At 42.4% G+C, this 8,199-nt stretch overlaps 1 long non-coding RNA gene across 2 annotated transcripts in view; it reads left to right on the forward strand.

Annotated features, from left to right (window-relative positions):
* Nucleotides 1-29: 29 nt before the first annotated feature.
* Nucleotides 30-8,199, forward strand: part of LOC117244464 — a 15,880-nt gene continuing 7,710 nt past the window's right edge. The window contains exons 1-4 of one of the 2 annotated variants that reach the window (XR_004497632.1): nucleotides 30-1,677; nucleotides 1,810-1,939; nucleotides 2,049-4,648; nucleotides 5,627-5,739. This is a non-coding gene — a long non-coding RNA (uncharacterized LOC117244464). The remainder of the gene's footprint in view (nucleotides 1,678-1,809; nucleotides 1,940-2,048; nucleotides 4,649-5,626; nucleotides 5,740-8,199) is intronic. The other variant, XR_004497633.1, reaches the window with a different exon arrangement.

An 8,199-nucleotide genomic window follows, 5' to 3' on the forward strand; every position in this document is an offset into this window, starting at 1 on the left:
TGCTTCTGCTTCTGCTTATTCACTGAGTTTTGAGCACAACTGTTTACACCATGTCTTTCTCAAGAGGAGGTGCTGGTGAATGTCCCAGAACAGGGAGCTGCCACACAGCACAGGCAGTACGTACCCAACACACACACCCACAGCACTGTTTTGCATCTGGCCTTGCCTGTGGTTCATATTTTCAGGCTTTATTCTCTGGCTGAAAAACTAAAATTAAAGGGTTTTATATTTATTTTAAAAAAATAATAAAAAAACCCTCTCTGTATATTTCTCCTTTATTTACATCCACAGAACTGGAATTCCCAGGGCAGGGTGAAACCCAGCTCGTAGGGGATTTGTGATAAAAAGGGTGAGAATTGGCTTTGTTGAGAAAACAGGTTAGTTCCTCTGATCTGTTCCAGCATTTCTGCTGTTTTGGAAGCAGAGCTACCAGCCTGGCTTCCCCAAAACACCACATCCTTCTGGCCCCAGTGCAGGAGTGGGGCTGAGGCCAGCAGCAATCCCGGGGTGGCCTTGGACACCTTCCTGCTGCTCTGCCTATGGCCCTGCACTGGGGGAAGTGAGTGGGGAAGGAGGAAACATTACACCTATCTCATGCTGATGGGGTGAGGTTAAAGGCTCAGAGGCTGCAAGGGCAGCTGCATTTCAGTGGAGCAAAAAGCCAGCAGTTCGGTGGAGGAAAGGGAAAGCTGGGGAAGAGGGAAGCCAGGGAATGCTTCCCCTCTGGGGGCAGTAGAACTTTCTTTTGAAGACTAGAAGCAGAGTGCCTTTGAAGTCTGTTTCAAACTGAGTACATAAGAGCTCTCAGGGTGTTCACATAACAGAGATGCCTGGCAATAGTTCCAGGGATTGTGCAAGGACTGCCATGAAGTCAACCAAGAATGAGATGAAGGAGCCACTCCCCAGCCAGAGCAGTGGGGTGGGACTGCCAGCCAGGGACCTGTCCTTCACCATCTGACAGGGTTAGGTGGAGCAGCTGGAAAACCACTCTCCACAGCACAGAGCCCTCATTCCCACCCCAGAAGAGCCTGCCCACAGACAGGGGAGCTGCTGCCCACCTTTAGTGAATTATTAGAGCCGAGCTCCCTTCAACCCCTTCAGCCAGTATTGTATGGGCCAAAGAAAATTTTAATGTTTCTTTTTTTAACCCATTTGTAGAACTTCTTTGAACCCCTGGTCCTTATGGGACACCCAGATGCCTTTGGGAGCCTCTGGCCACACCAGCCATGACCATGGCAATGCCTTTCTGGCCTACTGTGGTTTCTCTGTCTGAACACCAGCATGTCCAGCATCCAGCTGGAAGACACTCATCCCAGGCCACCCACTGGGTCCAGTGATAAACATGATGGGTGTCTGGGGCACAGGGACAGCCTGCAAGGGCCACCTAGTGCTTTGTGAGTGGCATGTGCTGACACGAGTACCCACAGCAGCCAGCTCCTCATGGCCAGAGGAGGGGACTCCAGAGTAGGAGAGCAGCTGAACTGGTGACTGTTGTGTGGGTGGGACAGAAAGCAGTACATTAAGGCTGTTGGTGGATTTCCAACCAGCCCACATGGATGTGAAATTACTCTTTATTTCCACAGTAATCAAGATTTATGAGAGCTACTGATGTGCCTCGTGCGGATGCAGCACCTCTCCATGTTGCCAGCACAGACTTACACCCATGCATATCTTTAGGTGTGTTTCCTGGTGATTATCAATTGTGTCCTCAACACGATGGCAAGACTGGAATGTTTCTAACCTGCTGCTTGCTGCAGCCTGGGAAATATGTGGGCAAAGTTTTACGGTTTTTTTGCCTTTTCTTCATAGTTCTTCCTCTGCATCCAGTAGATGCTGCCTTGATGTGATTCTCATGGCATGTCACATGTATTGTGCAAAGAAATGTGGAAAATAGGTTTTCTTATGAGTGCTGCTGCACGTGCCACAAACAGCTGGACCTGTGAGTTACAGAACATGATGAAATGTTTCCCCACCTGTTCTTACCTAGAGATATTTCAGTTCCATTTCCCTGGTGATTTGAAACCTGTTTATTCATGCTTCAAAACTAGGTTCTACGTGTTTGGGATGGCTTGCACAATCTGTTTCCAATGCAGAGTTCAAACACTTCTGATACATTCATGAAGAAAAATGGAGCAAGGTTTTATGCTTGCTAATGCCACACCTCAAGTAGTTTTTTCTTTAAAATGGTGATATTTTTAGGGAACAATAAATTCTGGATTGTTGTTATCTTAATATTTCTGACTTAGAAGCCTTCAATATGCAGCTAATCTGAGTTCTCATATTTTCTTTGTGAATATGAGTGCTGGATACTTTCCTATTAATCTGGAAAGATTTTACTCTTTCATAACTATGAGTGTGCAGGAGTTTGGCCTTTACAAAAACATCATATCTTTGAAACTCTTTACGATAACATGACAAGATGTAGCCCAGCTACAAAATTTAAAAAATAACTTTGTCTTTATGCCATTTAACAAAACAAAACAAGATTATTTTATCTTTTATTTTGTGTATACCTTTAAACTGAGTCAAACCAGGAAAAGTTCAGTCTTCTCAGAAAAGATTTCACAAGATTTTACATGTAACTAAATAGAGGGTTGTACTATAGTACATAAATCACAGTATTTTCTACACAAAAGCTTGTTGGGTAATAGAAGATAGCTCAGCAGGTGGCTGATGACAGGAACAGGTTAAAGTTCAGATTCATTTCAAAGAACATGATACACAGGTTAAAAAGAAATACTATAAGTAGTGGTTCAGTAAGAAAATTTGCAGGAAAGCCTGTATAATTACAAATGTTTTATTGAGCATTCTGGAGAAATACATGCAGTTATGCTAAAGACTGAATGGCAAATTAGATAGTGGTGAGTATTGAGTTGTATTACTATGTATTACAAGCCTTAAGCACAAATCATTTTTTATTCTTGCTGCCTCCTAACTGAGGGTTTAGAGGAAAAAAGCAGCACAAAGGCTTTAATAACAAATTTTGTCTTTCTAATGACATGGCTGCACACATTGCTGCCTAGCCAAGGGGAGGCAGAATTGTCTCTTGAAAGTAGCATTACATTAGTTCCTTTGGTTTTAACTCAAAATCCAGCCAAACTTTCTGTGTGTCTTGACAGGGTTTGCTGGCTGAATGAGCTGTCACATGTCTGAGTGGTTTAGCTTAATTTGAAAGACAGTTTGGAAGCTGTGTGAACATGTACCCATAGTGGACAATTATATAAAAATTTGCCTACAGGGGTAGCTAACTGTAACCACAGTTATTCACAGTGTGGCTTGGACTTTGGTATGTGAAAGGGTTGTTTATTGGTAATTACCATTGATAATCACATGGCAAAGTACAGGCTACCAGCACCACTCATGTGCTGTACAGCCAAGGAGCACCTCACCAAGGACACAGGAAAACTTCGGTCTCTTCTGAGTATCACTGGGGTTTTTGGTCTGAGGGTATCTTGTGACAGGGATCTCATGTACACATGTCACGGGCCTGCATGAACATCATGCACTTCATGCTTCAGCAAAAAGGGAGTTAGAACTTTGCCCCACAGTTTGTCAAGAGTTTGTCAATGTGGTCACCATTTTACCAGGTAAACAGAGAAATTCAGAGCACAAATACTGTCTTTGAGTCTTCAGTCTAAAAGCCTTAATCACAGGTCAACAGGAGAGCACCTGAAGGGCAGCACAAAGAAATTCCAGACACTCCAACCAGAGAGTTGGTTTCACTGGGGACCTGACTTCGCTGCCCTGTGCAAATGCACACAGCAGGGGCACAAACAGGAGGAGACAGAGACATGCACACACCTGCAGAGCTGTGATCTTGTGTCCTGGGATGTCTGCTGTGAGAGGAGTGTTGGAATGGAAGGACAGGCAGGAGAGATGAGGACAGGGTGTTACACTCTATGCCAGTGACCAGCTGGAGTGTGTGGAGCAAAGTCTGGGGGGAGAGAGGAGCCAACCGAGAGCCCGTGGGTCAGGATTAAAGGGAGGGCAGGGACAGGTGACACTGTAGTGGGGGTCTGCTACAGCTGCCAGGCCAGGAAGCACATGAGGTCCTCTATGGTTGTTCTCACATTCAGATGTCCTGGTGTTCATGGGGTTCTACATCTACCCCAGTACCTGTTGGAAGGACAACACAACAGAGCATAAACAATCCAGGAGATTCCTGGAATGCATTGATGGTAACTCCTCCAAGAGATAGGGGAGCCAACCAGGAGAGGTTCTATGCTGGACCTTGGTCTCACCAACAGGTAGGACCTGGTGGGGAATGCAAATCTCCAGGGCAGCCTGGGCTGCAGTGACCATGAAGTGGTGGAGTTTGAGATGCCCAGGGTGGTGATTAGGGTGCACAGCAAGCTCCATACCCTGGACTTCAGCAGGGCAGATTTTGGCTTATTCAGGGATCTGCTTGTTAGAGTGCCATGGGAGAAAGTCCTGGAGGAAAGAGAAGCCTGAGAAAGTGGGTAATATTCAAAGCTCACTTCCTCCAAACTCAGGAGCAATGTAAAGAGGAAGTCAGCAGGACTGGGAGAATGAAGAACTGCCCACTTTTGGAGAAGATCAAGTTTCAGACCATCTAAGGAACCTGAAGGTGCACAGGTCCATGGAACCTGATGAGATCCATCTGTGGATCCTGAGGTGGAGGAAGTGGGTAAGCCAATATACATCATATTGGAGAAATTGTAGTGGTCCAGTGAAATCACCACCGACTAAAAAAAGGGGAAACATAACTCTCATTTTTAAAAAAGGAAAAAAGAAAGTTGTCAGGAACTACAGATTAGTCAGTCTCATTTTGGTGCCCTGGGAGTGTTCAAGGCCCAATTGGATGCAGCCCTGAGGAACCTGATCTAGTGGAAGGTGTCCCTGCCCATGGCAGGAGGGTTGGAACAAGATGATATATAAGGTCCCTTCAAAACCAGATCATTCTATGAATAATCTTAGGACTAAACTGAAATAGGTGATGAAATCTGCAAGATGGTTACTTTACCCTGCCCAAACATAAAAAGAAGGATTTATTAGACATTTGCTAAAACTGATTGACAGTCAGTATCTGTATCTGCTTGAATACACTTTTAATCTATGATCTTTGATGTTTCCATATTTGCTATGAGAAGAGGCTATGGTTAGTTAATCCAAGAGCTACAGAGTTCCCTGTCATTGCAGGAGGTACGATATGTCACTTTTTAAAGTTTTAAAACAAAACAGTTTTCAGCAGAGGCCTCCCAGACTGTGGGTTTGCAAGCTGTGCTTGGGAAACAACACCTCTCAAGCCATTGCTCAAGCCAATGAGAACCTGCTTGTTCAAGGTGTGCCTTATACACACCCTGTTCTGCTATATAATTCATGGTAATTATATGCTCACTGAAAACACAGAACAAAACCAGAACTGGGAACAAACAGACAGTCTGGGAAAAAAAAATCTTTGGTCTGTAACCATTTTTAAATAGATGCCATTTATTTGCTCCTGCAAAAGCTGTCATCACAGCAGAGCAGGACTCTGGCTCCTTGCTTGCAACTAACCTTACCTTTGCCAAACTTTCCTGACAGTGAGCATGCTGTGAAGTCCCATGGGAATAGCTAACTCTCCCAAGCTGGCATTGACACAGGTATATTTTTTTTCCTTCCCTAGACCCTGTGGAACAAAGGGGAAGGAGGCTTGAACAGCTGCCAGACACAGTGGAGCAGGGCTTGCCCTCTCCTTGCATGGGTGTAAAGGGAGTCCAGCACCACTCAGTTTGAAGGGTAGGATCGGTGACCTCTGCTTCCTCTAAAACAAAAAGCCAAGGTGCCTGACTGGGGAGGACAGAGCAGCAGGCCCTCAGTGGCAGCAGGGATCTTAACTGCTAGTGGGTGTCATTAACGTAGGGCTGCACACTCTCCTTGCATGGGACCATAAACCTGAACTTTATGCAGTTGCCAGAATCTCTTATTGCTCCCATAGCAAAGTATAATTTTGCTTTGAACTGCTGAGTTTGGTTTAGTTTCTCAGGAGTTTGTTTGCTTCCTGAGGAGAAAAAGTATGGGTAAATTAATAACTATCCCAGTTAGAAGTGCACAGGCTATTTAATTCACTGTAGTTGCAATACCATATTTTTAACAATTAGTCCCTGCTAATTATTTAATTACTGTGGTAGTGGCATAGCTATGAATAGATGTTATGTTCTATTGCTGAGTGTGGTGACAGAATTAAAGTCACGTGAAATGAGATACTCCCCACAGACTCTCCCATGATCCCCACAGTTGTTACTACTGTAAGAAAAGATGCAAAATGCCAGCCCTTTTCAAAGTTTTATATGTGTGTATATATATATATATGTAAACTAAAAAAAAAACCTCACAAAACAACAAAACATTCCTATAAAGAAAAACATCCAAACCAATCACCTGATATTTTAGAAATGAAAATAAGAAATGGTCATTAGTGGGTGGCAATATTTGCAACAGTGAGAGTATAGACACAATATGGCAGAAAGAGCTCTAGGTGTCACAGAGCATTTCTTTTCAGGTGAAGACTACACTTGGTGAAGTTTGCCTGATAGGATAAAAATGTAGGACTATAACAGGCAGAAATAAAAAGCTCTATGGTCTAAACCATGGTTTGAAAATTGAAGGATGTAGAAGAAATTTGAATAGCTGAGTTTCATCATCTTCCTGTTAAAATGGTGGTGAATGCTGAATAAATTCAAGGGAAGAAGAAATAACTCCATTATTAGAGAAATTTAATGGTGTCACTGAAGATCACAAATTTTAATGGAGTAAGACATTTAAATGGCATTTTACTATAGACACCTATATGTAGATTAACTCATATATCCAATGCTACATGTATCTTCAAATCTGGAGCTATTTAAATAATGCATAACGATAGTTGATGCTGAATCATTTAAAGTTGATTTACCTGCTTCTTGTCTTCTTTTGAAATTTTAATTACATTATGACAGAAAACTCAGTGCTCTGATACAAAGTAGAAAGCTTTGAAGACCAAAAATAAGAACACTAACATAATGCGGATTGATAATCAGAAGAAAACAAACAATAATAGATTTTAACTATAAATACTTTAAAAACAATTAAGGTTGCATATGGTCTATCACCATGATAATGAAGGCAACTCTCATGCAAAACAATGTTTTTTCTGAAGATCTACTGGATATTTTAAATAAAAACAAACAACCCCCAATCAAACAGGAAAAAACATGTCAGGCAAACAAACAAACAAACAAACAAAAGTTAATCTTTCATGTATCCAAGAAAAGCTTGAAAATTTGATGTGAGTGTAGGATCAGACTGTAAATGCAATTAATCCTTGTCGTTATAAGTGCAAGCATTAGAAGATTGGTCTTCTGGTATCATAAGCCTGTCCCATAAGTGTTGATTAATTTTCACTAGAGTGAAAGCAGAAATGCTTATCTGTGGAGCACAAAACACAGTTGTGTGAGTAAGGGTAGTAGGACCCAGCCCGAATGAATCAGACAAATAACCACAATTATGTTAACTAGGTGCCTAGGGCATTACCTTAATGTGCGCAAAACTCGGAGAGATGTTGAGCTCTTGATGAACCAGCTACTCTTATCAGGAGCCTGGCTACTCCTTGATGCTAAGGATTAAATCCTCCCTGGATGGGTAAACTGCAGGAAAACACTAAAATCAAGACATCCAGAAGAGTGTATGGAGACACCTCAGCATCAAGAAACAGCACTTAGCACTAGGTGGTGCTCTTTTCTCTACTATATTACTATTCAATGGTTGCGAGGGAGGTTTTTTTCATTACATTGCCACATTTGTTACAGGACTTCACTTAAAGAACAAAAAACGCAGAAGAAACAGCATGAAGAAAACTATAATTCTTTATTGTATTCATTAGTCATTGTCCATGGGCCTAGAGATACAAATAAGGTCACAGTACATTTATGAATGGACACTGCAGTTGGTCCTGGTCCTTTTATGCCAGGTGTATTTGCAGTGTCCCAGCAGTGAGGGATTTCTTACTTTCATAAAGAGATTTTCTTGGATATGTACATAGATCAGTGTAATGAACTTCATTCCTGAGATCTCCTATGTTCCCTTCAATCACAACCTGTTCCTCTGTAAGTCATTCTTCCTTCATTCCCTCCAGGTATTTCTGTTCTTAAGTTATGTGCTCTGTGGCTATTATGTAACCAGGGACACACACAGACACACAGACAAACACACAGACAGACA

The sequence above is a fragment of the Parus major genome, chromosome 1A, assembly GCF_001522545.3.
Source record: "Parus major isolate Abel chromosome 1A, Parus_major1.1, whole genome shotgun sequence".
NCBI lineage: Eukaryota > Metazoa > Chordata > Aves > Passeriformes > Paridae > Parus > Parus major.